General features: G+C 48.7%; 1 long non-coding RNA gene across 6 annotated transcripts in view; it reads left to right on the top strand.

Moving 5' to 3' along the window:
- The first annotated feature begins 12,397 nt into the window (after positions 1-12,397).
- The window catches only part of LOC105497555 (uncharacterized), a 128,997-nt gene continuing 128,680 nt past the window's right edge, over positions 12,398-12,714 (top strand). For all 6 annotated transcript variants that reach the window (XR_011611377.1, XR_011611376.1, XR_011611379.1 and 3 more), the window contains exon 1: positions 12,398-12,661. This is a non-coding gene — a long non-coding RNA (uncharacterized lncRNA). The remainder of the gene's footprint in view (positions 12,662-12,714) is intronic.

The following is a 12,714-nucleotide window of genomic DNA, read 5'->3' as shown; positions in this document are numbered from 1 at the left end:
GTCGCTCTCATTTATTTGTGAATGTGACGTAGAGAAGACAAGCATTGCTTCACCTGTATTCACAGTTACACACGAGTGCTCTTCGAGATCCTGAAACCTCAGGATGCCACGTTGTGCAAAAAGGCACATTCGAGAAGCTGGAGAGTGGACACTTTCACTCCAGAGAGGACGCTGGCTTCGGCCACGTGCCCACACTCATGCACGTCACAGGGAGGGCCCAGGGGCATGGCTGTGCCTGCAGAAGAGGACGGACAGGGAGGTCCAGGGACATGGCTGTGCCCGCAGAGGAGGATGGCTGCAGGGACCAGTGGAGTGAGCAGCCTGCCGAGTGTGGATGAGCAAGTGGCCGTCTGGTCAGGGCCACACCCCACCATGCCAGCTGTGTTCTTACCGTGTGATGTGGTTTGAATGTGTGTCCCTCCACGTTTCATGTTGAAATGTGAATCCCAGTGTCAGAGTTGTTGGTGGGAGGTGTTAGAGTCATGGGGGTGGATTGTTGGTGGGAGTTCGAGTTGTTGGTGGGAGGAGGAGTTGTGGGTGGGAGGTGGAGTTGGTCTCCTGGGCTCGGAGGGTGATGGAAGTGGTGGGGCCATCTGATGTGGCTGCTGCCATCATGCTGGCCATTGCAGGGAGGGCCTGGGGAGGAGGTGAACAGCCCCCCACTGCAGCCTGCCCCTGTGGAGGCCACCATGATGGGGCCGAGTCAGGCCACTGGGAGAGGGAGGACTCCGGGTCAGCCCCGGGTGCTGGGGCCACAGAGGGAGTTCTCTGCAAAGTTGCCCCTGCCCCGATGCCAGCCCAAGCCCAGCGAGGACCTGGAGTCCCCACCCCAGGCTGCAAGGGGGCATGGCTAGGTGCCATTCTCCGTCGTGCCAGTGGGAACTGGGGACAAGCGGGTAGGGTCCCTTTCCAAATTGGCAAGGCAGGAGCTTCCCAACCTGTAGCTGCAACCTGGTACCTCTGTGCTCCTGGGGGCAGGAGCAGGCAGGAGCCCCACTCTCCAGGCACAGCTGCAGCTGCCCAAGCCAGGCCTGCAGACCCAGGCGTCCGTGCACTCTTGGGAGCCTGGGAAGGGTCCCTTTGCCCTTGCAGGCTCTAATGTGCCTGCTCTCACTGCCTGGCCTCTCCCTGCTCTCAGCGCCCGTATGTTCTCGGAGCAGAGTTGGGGCCAAGTCTGGTGCTGTTACGGCGTGGCCAGCTGTGCGCATGCTCGGGGCAGTGCTGCTAACCCCCTACATCCTCGGCCCGCTGTGGACTGTGGTCACAGAGGAGTGTGGGAGGGGAACCTGGGGGGATGGCTGAGGGCGGCTGGGCACTGGCCTTCAGGTGCCTCTGGGTGCCAGCAGTCTAGGTACCATGAACAGCCACAGGAAGCAGACTGGCTCCTGGGCAGAAAGGGGTGGGTCCCCAGTGAAGCCCCACCTTCAGGCCTGGGCAGGCCTAAAGTCCGGGGGGCCTGGGCTGCCATTCCTGCAGACTAGAGGGGGAACTCATGGAGCTTTTTCCTGGGCTGCCCATGGCTGTCCACAGTCCAATCAGCATGCAACCCTCCACCAAGGCCCATAACAGCCCCAGACTCAGCCAGAGCAGGGCAGAGGACAGAGAGATGGCAGGGTGACCAGCTGCAGAGAAGAGCCACCCTCTCTGCTGAGAGCTTCAGAGAGACGACAGGATGAACCACTGCAAAGAGGAGTCACCCTCCAGGGCCTTCTCTCTGCTGAGAGCTGAACACTCCATGAGACGACCTTCCTGCAGAGAGGGGCTGCCCCCTGTGGGTCTCCTCTGAGCTGTTCTAACACTCAGTAAAGCTCCTCTTCATCTTGCTCACCTTCCACTTGTCCGTGTGCCTCATTCTTCTGTACAGAGGACGAGAACTTAGGCAAAGGCACCACCAGCCACAGAGGTTTCCAGCCAGAAAATCAACACCCCAGAGATCCCATAACAACAGCAGGAGGAGCACGGTGAGCCTGTACCCAACTTTATGACTCCTAATGGTCTCACTGGTACTACAAACACAGGGACATTTGGGACACAGAAAGGCCGTATGGCCCACAGGGGAGAGAGTCCCTCAACCGTGACGTCATCTTCTCAAGCCCTCAAGCCAGGAGTGAGGGGAGTCCTAAAATGCTGGTAGCGTGGCCTTGCCCACTAAGGTGCGTGAAGTTTCTTCTTCTACCTCATAGATGAGGACAGTCAACATCCTGGAGAAGAAATGAGTGTCCTTCCCTGGCAACAATCCCAAGTCCAGGTGACAACAGCCATGCACCTCACCCTGGTGTTAGGTTCTGTTTAAAATCAGCATTACTCAGTGGTTCCACGGAAATCTCCGCCTGTCCATCCTCCGAGTAGAAGCTCATCTCTGAAATTCTGAGACGTTCCACTGGGGCCGTGGGCTCAGCCTGCGCTGCCCTTGAACAGCTTTATTGATTAGGACGTGCAATGAGCACAGATTGCCAAACGCAGGGATGGCTTTTCCAGTTCAGCGCTCACAGTTTTCCGAATGGTTGAATTTGGAGTTGAATTGACTCAGAACTGACAACAACCTTAAGGCCTTTTGATTAACAGTTGACCTTCCCAATTTGGAAACATGTTTTCTGTTTTTGGAAGGAATAATTGAGTGCTGATTTAGTTTATGATGCTTGGCAGGAACAGAACACGCTGAAGTGCTGTGCTTTTCTGTTTGTTATTCCTCAAATCAGCATTTCAGACGTGTGGAACAGGTTTTCATTTTCCTTGTTTGTGGGAAGACCATGTTCTGCTTCCTTTGTTCACCTGGAGCGAGTTAAAGAAAAGTCTTCACTTTGCTCTTAAAACCTTTGTGTGATGTCACTGAAGTTAATTCCACGCAGTGGAAAATGTCCCCAACCCCTTGTTTATTTGCCTGTTAGTCTAATACACGTTCATTGTTTGTATCATGACGACAATTTTGGTTTCATCATGTTTCGACATCACCTGTTTTATTTTAACAGAACATTCCCAAGCCTTTGGTGTCAGCAGTTATAGCCAGATTCTTCATGGTCCTTCCCATGGTAACAAGGAAACTGTTTCAGAGAAATTATTTTGTTTATGTTTTACTGCTCTAGAATGTGGAGTCAAATTTTAGAAAAATATTCCCAAAACCAAAAGGTGTTTTGCAAGTTGTAGCCAACTGATGTTAAATGTATTTGGCTTTATTGAAATCTAAACAATCTTCCATTCGGAAAATCTTATGAAACAAGGTTTAGCTCACTACTAGGTGTGACTTTACTACAAATAATTTGTACAGTTTTATTTGAAAATCACCAACATAGAGGAATCTGTGTGAATTTTTCACTTCAACTTAATGCAACGACAAATAAAAAATACAAATATTAAATTTGGACTATTTGAAACTGTTGACCTTATAAACATGCACATCCAAACCATGTCCTATGCATGACCTCATCACGTATTTTCAACAGCTTTTGAGAAAGGTAGAAGAAGCAAACAGAAAGCACGTAACATGTTGAAAACACAAAAGCCCTCAGGGACGAGCAAGAAACGCGATGCTGACGACTTTCTGGAGTTCCGCCTCCCGCCCTGCCGCCCTTTCCTTCCCTGGTGTCTCCTGCTTTGCTGGGAGCAGGTGCTTGGGAAGATGCCGGGGAGAGGGCGCATCTGGTAGCAGCAGCTGAGGGCAGTGGCGGTTCTGCAGGGAAGGGGGAGGACCCACGGAGACACCACGAGCCAGGCTTTCTGCGGGCAGGAGTCTGCTCCATGCCAGGCGTGCCAGTGCTTCCCTCCAGGGCCTTGGGTGCAGGCAGGGAGCCATTTTGGCTCCGTACGTGCACAATTTCTTAAGGAACTTGAGGACCGAGTAGCAGATTTCGGATTTTGTTTGTGCTGTAACTGTTCATTTGCACATTGATTTCCTCAGGAAACCCCGTCTGTGGGGTCCTATGACCCATGTACTCATCTTTCTGGCCTCATTAATCAGCACATGATGAGCACAGAAAAAAATTCACAGTGAATGTTTGCTAAGTAAACACATGGGGTTTCTTTCCATGCTTTTAAAGGCTGATGGCTAAGTATTGTTAAACTACAAGAATTGAAATAAGAGTAGAAGAACAATTTTAGAAAAATTCAGAACTTAAATGGCAATATTAAAAATACATTAATTCAAAAATTACCTGGACATGTTGACATGCACCTGTAGTCCCAGCTACTTGGGAGGCTGAGGCAGGAGAATCACTTGAACTCAGGAGGCGGAGGTTGCAGTGAGCTGAGATCACACCACTGCACTCCAGCCTGGCGACAGAGTGAGACGCTGTCTCAAAAAATTCATCAGATACTTTTGAAGAAACCACGGTGTGCTGGCAGCTGTGTTAGACGGTACGGATCCGGTGGGAGCAGGATTGATGTGTCTTCCTGTGCTTAGGGAGATTCCGTGAGGCTGCAGGGCTGTGTCAGTGGCATGTTTTATCTTTACCAGATGGAGGGGACATCAGCACTGTGAAATGGACAATACATTATCTGCACCCTCTTAGTGCCTTGAAGATTCTGCAAATCCCCACTAAGATATCTTTGTAAAACATCTGGATGCTCAATAGGTGTTTGGGATGCATTTTCTCAAAAATAACACGGGAAAAGTTACTAGGGTTGCATAGAGACGTAAACACAGAAAACATATGAAGACCTGTTTGGGGAAGATGCCTCCAGGACACAGCTGACCTTCGCGTCTGGACAAAGCTCTTCCAGGCTCTGCATTCATTCCATCTTTCTCACCAACTGCAGAATTTCAGAATTCCAGGCCCTCCTCATTGTTATCTGTACTCTCAGATTTTCATGGAGTCTGATGCCAGTGGGTTATTCTGAAAATGTCCTGTCCCTTCACACCCATGGATGGGGTTGGCCTGCCTTTAATCACAGTGCTATGGGCTGAATAGGGGTCCCCCAGATTTCATATGTTGAAGCCCCTCTCTCCAGTGTAATGGTATTTGGAGATGGGGCCTTTGGGTGGTGATGAGGTTAGATGAGGTTGTGGAAGTGGGGCCCTCGTGATGGGATCGGTGCCCTACAGGAAGAGACCCCGGGGAGCATGCTTCCTCTGACCACCACGTGCGGACACAGTGAGAAGGTGGCCGGGAAGCGGTCCTCACCAGGACACAGCCACGCAGGCACCCTGACCTCATGCTGCAGCCTCCAGGCCTGTGGGGTCATCATTTTTGTTTGAGCCACAAGCCCATGCTGTTTTTTATTCCAGCCTGGGTTAAGTTACATCATTATCCAAAGTTGGGTAACTTCTTCACATTTTGATTTATTAAACAGCCCTTACTGAGAGAATACATTTGGATTCATTTGTAAGTTATGTCAGTCTTCACACAAAGCTTGCTGCTATTGATGACAAATTCATCTTGCATTTTTTTTTCTTTCTAGATAATATATTGGAAGAAAAATGAGAAAATGCAGATACTCAAAAACACAGAGAAACATTACCCAAAATTCTATTACATAGCTCTGGACATTGGTTGTGTAAATTATCTTAAACATTGCTCCTTTAGTGTGTGTGAGTATATTACTTTGTGTAAATATGGTGTCTCTTGTTACATTACAGGAGTGGTATGACACACTGTTGTCTGCTTTCCATTATCCCTCCTCAGTCAAAGTATATGTCAATGTTTATTTACACAATTGTATCTCTATGCCATTTTAATTGCTACTATAAGGTCCCGTTTTGGGGATATTACATATTTAACTGATTTTATATTGTTTGTAGTGTCATAACTAATTTTATATGTTGGCCTGACAGGGCCATGAGGTTCCCAGATATTTGGCTGAACACTATTCTGTGTGTCTGTGAGGGTGTTTGAATTTGACCCCTGAGTAAAGCTGAAGGAGCTCCCCGGTGTGCGTGGGCCCCGTCCAATCTGTTGAATCCTGAGTAGAACACAAAGGCCAGCTCTCCCCAGGTCAGAGAGAATTCTTTCTGCCTGCTGCCGCTGGCTGCTGCCTTCAGACAAGAACTGACCACTGAGCCATCGGCTCCCTGGGTCCCTCGCTTGCAGACCCCCTCACAGGGGAGTTTGGGACTCATCAGCCTCTAGAATCATGTGGGCCAAACGCTTAAAATCTCTCTCTGTTTTTCTCTAGATAGACAGAGTGTGGGGAATTCCTAAAATAGATTCCTAAAATCTATCTATCTATCTGTCTATCTCCCTATCTATCTATCTATCTATCTATCTATCTATCTATCTATCTAGACAGAGAGTAGATAGATAGATAGGTTCTGTTTCTCTGGAAACCTTGACTAATACAGATACTTAAGATACTCTCAGCTTTTTCCAATTAAAAAAATTATAAAGAGAATCTCCATGCCTCCAGCTTTGAACATTACTGGTTTATGGTTTTAGGTGAAGTTTCCAACAGCAGCTCTGCTGGGAGAATGGGGGCGTGCTTTTCCAGGGCTGTGATGGAGGGTCCAGGCCTGGGTGAGGAAGGCTGTGTGACAGCCGCTCCAGCTGAGTCTGGATGTGTGATTCCTGACAACCTTGACTTTGGGCTTTGGGAGTCACCTTAATGTGTCCAACTAACAGGAACATGTTGCATTTCATTTTTATTTAATTTAAAATGTCTTAATTTCTAGTGAAGTTGAAAATATTTCCATTTGTTAATTGTTCCTTACCTCTGTTCACATATAGAGACATAATCTGTGCACACATCTACCTTTTAGGTATGGGGTACCATGTTCATGATGTTTAATAAGCCCATTCCCATTGGAATGTCCTTCCTGAATTTCTCCACGCATGTCAAGAAGCTGCTCATACTTCAGATCGCTCTTCAAGACATTTTATCCAGAGAGAGATTTTATCAGCCTTTATTCAAGTTGATCCCTTTTTCTCCGAATTCATTTATCTATTTGTGTCTGGTCTGATCATTATTTACATATGTATAACTATATTGCACAAACCTGAAAAAACATTCCCCAAACTTTCATCAATGACAGCATTAAATAGGATGACCTGCACACAGTAGGTGCTTAATTAATGAATGTTGGATGGATGAGCAAGTCCTCTAAATTCAAGGAAGGTGACTGTATCCATACTACTGGAGATAATCAAAAAGTTACTTATTTTTGAAAAGATAACTCTAGAGGTATGACTGCATTTTGAAATGGATTATTTAAGTCACATTGAATACATTCACCCTTGACAGAACCGTGGCTTATTTGCTACTCATTTGAGGTAACTTGTGAACCAAAAATATAGCTCCCAAGAGGCTTATATACAAAATATCAATTGTAGGCACCAGGGAGAAATTTCCAATATCTCTTTCCTGCTGTGACTTCTACATTGCTGCGGTAAAGCTAAAATAGCAAAGTTTTATTTATCATGAATTTCGTTCGTTTGTTTCTTGTTATAATTTGTTTTCCCTTAGATAATAGCTGCTATGACACATGAACGATGTTTATTTGCCAAATTGGTGTTTCTCAATCAATGCTACCTTAATCTAGGGGTCTTTTACTCTAAGAACTCTGAGCATGACATTACCAGATGAATTTTGAAAAGGACCAGAACGGCAGGCAGAATTGGATGAACCCCACCACAGAAGCTAAAACATAGTCTTATTATTGTACATGAATTTCAGGAACATTTCCTTTCTTTGTGACTCCGGGTAGATCCGTCCCAAGGATCACTAGGCACCAAGTCTCAGGGAAGAATCACTTCCTGGGAGGAGTTTTTCCGTGTTCTTCGTTTGTCTTCCTATTGACTTTTTGTGGGGTCACCGCTAATTTTGCCTTTGGCTGCGTCTTGACCCTGTCACTTTGCTCTTCTCACGAAAGCTTCTGCTGTTCACCCTCTCTGCTGATTGAAACCAGTGAGTACACCTGAGTCTTGCTGCAGAATTGAAAGCCATAGAATTGTTGTGCATAGTGAATGAAGTTTTAGTCATTGGAAAATAGGCCATATATATGTGTGTGGGGTGTGTGTGTGTGTGTGTGTGTGTGTGTGTTTAAAACATCCCCACCCCATATATATATATATATATATTTCAGGGAGTTGGGGTTATAGGGAGATTTTTCCAGAATTCTGGGTGGTCCTTCACCAGGGCTCTGACTAGATGATTGGAAATCTCAGTGTGAATAAGAGAAAAGCCTCCCCCAGGAATTTCCTCCTTCCACAGAAGGCACAAGTGTTAGTCAGAGTTCTCCAGACAGACAGAACCAATTGCATGAAAGGGATTGATGAGGGGCAATCAGCTCACAGAGTCACAGGGCCAGAGAAGTTCCAGGATAGGCTGTTGCAAGCAGCAGAACCAGAGATGCTGGAGAACCAGAGAAAATGGAGAACCTGAGATGCTGGAGAACCAGAGGAGCTAGAGAACCAGAGACACAGCAGGGCCAGAGACACAGCAGAACCAGAGACACAGCAGGACCAGAGACACAGCAGAACCAGAGACACAGCAGGACCAGAGACACAGCAGGACCAGAGACACAGCAGAACCAGAGACACAGCAGGACCAGAGGCACAGCAGGACCAGAGACACAGCAGAACCAGAGGTGCAGCAAAACCAGAGACATAGCAGGACCAGAGACACAGCAGGACCAGAGGTGCAGCAGAACCAGAGACACAGCAGGACCAGAGACACAGCAGAACCAGAGACACAGCAGGACCAGAGACACAGCAGAACCAGAGGTGCAGCAAAACCAGAGACATAGCAGGACCAGAGACACAGCAGGACCAGGGGTGCAGCAGAACCAGAGACACAGCAGGACCAGGGGAACTGAAGAACTGGAGGAGCTGGAGAAGCAGGAGAGCCAGCAGCCTGGCTCAGTCCACGTCTGGAAGTTTCAGAACTGGGGAAATGGACAGTACAGCCCCCAGTCTGAGGCCAAAGCCAGAGAGCCTTAGAGAGTCCAAAAGCTGAAGAACCTGGAGTCTGATGTCTAAGGACAAGAGGAAGAAGGAGGCCTTGCCCTGGAAGGAGAGAGAGAGAGCAGAGAGAGAGAGAGAGAGAGAGCGCGCAAATTCTTCTTCTTCTCTCTGTTTTGTCCAACTGGGCCCCCAGGTGCCACACACATGGAGGGCTGGTCTTCCTGTCTCAGACCACTGAATTTCAGCCAGTTTCTTCTGGAATCACCTCACAGATACACTCAAAAGCAACACATGGCCAACCACCTGGCCTCCACAATCCAGTCGGGCCGACGGCTCCTATTAATCACCACAGCTATTGTCCCTTGGACTTAGCCCGTCTGGGGCTTGGGACCAAGGAGCAGATCAGGTATTTCAGACAAAACAGATGCAACTCTGTGAGGCCCTGTTGTTCAATCCAAAGAGCATTTGGTTGATTCAGTGTACACATGAGCACACATATGCACACAGGTACACAAGGCATATGTACATACACAGGCATGTGCTCACACATGCACACACATAGGAACACATGCTAACCACCACAGCAATATACCCATGCATGCATGTACATATGGACACACGTGCTCACACATATGCATATTGACATGCGCATGCACACACAACACACACATCTGCACATGCACATGTGCACACATATGCACACAGGTACCCGCATGTACATGTATGTGAACACAGGCACACGTGCACATATACACACATTCACAAATGGATATATTTACTTTTTCTATGTGACTGTGCTAGAAATTGCAGACACAGCAATAAACATTGCAGGCAGAGCCCTGCCCTTTACTGGTGTTTTTTAACTAGAAAGGGAGAGAGAGAGAGAGAAATAGAAATAAAGACACATCACACAACCATGCCACACGTAGGAAAAGCCAAGGACCTGCAGGGTATCTTAGGAAACTCCTGGCACCCAGGCTTTGGGAATGTGGGGGAAGTTTCCAGAAGGAAGTAAATTTCAGTGGTTTGCAATTTCAGGGGGGTTAATGTGGGGAAAAGAAACAGAGATCACACTGTTACTATGTCTATATAGAAAGAAGTAGACATAAGAGACTCCATTTTGTTTTGTATTTGAGATGCTGTTAATCTGTGACCCTACCCCCAACATTGTCCTTGCAAGAGACATGTGCTGTGGTGACTCAAGGTTTAACGGATTTTGGGTTGTGCAGGGTGTGCTTTGTTAAACAAGTGCCTGAAGGCAGTATGCTTGTGAAAAGTCATCACCATTCTCTTAATCTCAAGTATCCAGGGACACTGCCAAAGGTCGCAGGGACCTCTGCCTAGGAAAGCTAGGTATTGTCTAAGGTTTCTCCCCATGTGATAGTCTGAAATATGGCCTCGTGGGAAGGAAAAGACCTGATCGTCCCCCAGCCTGACACCCGTGAAGGGTCTGTGCTGAGGAGGACTAGTATAGAGGAAAGAAGGCCTCTTGGCAGTTGAGATAGAGAAAAGCATGTCTCCTGCCCGTCCCTGGGCAATGGAACATCTTGGTGTAAAACCCGATTGTATGTTCTGTTTACTGAGAAAGGAGAAAATCGCCTTAGGGCTGAAGGTGGGCCGTGCTAGGGCAATGCTGCTCTTTATGCACTAAAAAGGTTTATGGAGATGTTTGCATATGCACATCAAGGCACAGCACATTTCCTTAAACTTATTCATGTCACAGAGATCTTTATTCCTATGTCTTACTGCTGACCTTCTCCCTATGATGATCCTATTATCCTGCCACTTCCCTTTTTCTAAGATGGTAAAGATAATGATCAATAAATACTGAGGGAACTCAGAGACAGGTGCCGGCGCCGGTCCTCTGTATGCTGAGCGCCAGTCCCCTGGGCCCCCTTTTCATTTCTCTATACTTTGTCTCTGTGTCTGATTTCTTTTCTCAAGTCTCTCATTCCACCTAACGAGAAACACCCACAGGTGTGGAGGGGCAAGCCACTTCACTGACTATGGAAGGGCGTGGGTGTGTGGGTGGCATGATGTGCTGTGGTATCTGGGGACGGGGTTGTACCCTGTATCTGCATCCAAATCAAGCCCAGCAGGAGGAGAGCTCAGAGTCCGAGGGAGGCAGGAAAGGAGCTCAAGTTTCACACAGGCAGCCCTGCCCTCAGCTGCAAGTGTGGACACTGGAGAGCTCCATCTCTTGGCCTCTTGGGGTCTGCGCTGCCACAAGGCCTCATGAGGCCGCCTCCTGCCCTGTGAAGCAGGAGTTTGGCCTGAGCTGGCGGGGTTCTTGTTCTGTCCTCCAGATTCTGCTGGGTCCTGGTTCACACAGGGTGGCGTGAGTCCTGCCCGCACACCTTGCTTCTTCATACTCTCTTATACTCTCTTCACACCTGTTCTCTTCACTCTGGGTAAGGGAGAGAGTGGGAATCAGTTCTTAAAGGGACCTCACCCTCAAAGTCCACTCTGATAACTAGGAGGCTGTGAAAGGAACAATGTTTTCTAGGAATAAAAGGACACCTTTTCGCTAGTGAACCTGTGTTCCTTTTCACAGACAACAGTACAGGTTTCTCCCTGAAGTCCGAGGGGCGTTTACGTGCAGGGTCTCTGTCACATATAATTCTCTTTAATTTTAAATGCCGTTTTCACTGCCGTTTAAAAATGTAAAATTCCGGCCGGGCGCGGTGGCTCAAGCCTGTAATCCCAGCACTTTGGGAGGCCGAGACGGGCGGATCACGAGGTCGGGAGATCGAGACCATCCTGGCGAACACAGTGAAACCCCGTCTCTACTAAAAAAATACAAAAAATCAGCCGGGTGTGGTGGCGGCGCCTGTAGTCCCAGCTACTCGGGAGGCTGAGGCAGGAGAACGGCGGGAACCCGGGAGGCGGAGTTTGCAGTGAGCTGAGATCCGGCCACAGCACTCTAGCCCGGGCGACAGAGGGAGACTCCGTCTCAAAAAAAAAAAAAAAAAAAAAGAAAAGTAAAATTCTGTGGCTCAGAGACTCCAAGGCAACCCCTAATGACCCCGACCTCCCAGAGCTCGTGCCCCTGCAGAATCCTCTCCCTGATCGGGGTGGCTCCTGTGACTCTCGCCTGACTCAGAGAAGATGCCAGGGTGACGGCGGCAGGGATGCGGGTCTCCTGAAGCCCACTCGGTCCTGCCGGCTGTGAAGACGTCGCGGCTGCGATGTGGCTCCGCTGTGGGGCTGTGGGCAGGACTGACGGCTCAGGGCCAGCGGGGACAGCAAGCGGCCAGCACTGAGGCCGAGCTGTGTAGCACGGAGGGAGTGGGCTCTGCGAGCAGCCAGGCCTCGGGGAGGCCGGCCCTTCCCTGTGGAGCCTGCTGATGAAATCAGCCCCATGGACCCCTCAAGGGCCTCTACGACCATGAGCAGAGGACCCGGCTGAGCCAGGCCTGGACTCCTGACCCCCAGAAACTGTGAGGTAATAAATGGGTGCCGTTCTAAGCCTCAGTGTGGCATAGCAATGGATTATGCATTGATAGGGCTTGGCTATGTCCCCACCCAAATCTCATCTCGTCACCCGTAATTCCCGCGTGTTTTGGGAGGGACCCTGTGGTAGACAGATGAATCACGGGGCGGTTTCCCCGATACTGTTCTCGTGATGGTGAATAAATCTCACGAGATCTGATGGTTTTGTGAGGGGCTTCCACCTCTCATGCTAGTGAATAAGTCTCGCGAGATCTGATGGTTTTATAAGCGGTTTCCAGCTTCACTTGGCTTTCATTCTCTCTTGCTGCCACCACGGAAGACGGGTTCCGCCTTCACCTTCCACCGTAATTGTGAGGCCTCTCAAGCCACGTGGATCTGTGAGTCCATTAAACCTCTTTTATATTTATAGATTACCCAGTCTTGGGTATGG

Source organism: Macaca nemestrina, chromosome 13 (genome assembly GCF_043159975.1).
Source record: "Macaca nemestrina isolate mMacNem1 chromosome 13, mMacNem.hap1, whole genome shotgun sequence".
Taxonomy (NCBI): domain Eukaryota; kingdom Metazoa; phylum Chordata; class Mammalia; order Primates; family Cercopithecidae; genus Macaca; species Macaca nemestrina.
Note: the sequence above shows the minus strand (reverse complement) of the source record. Positions and strands in the feature narration are given on the sequence as shown.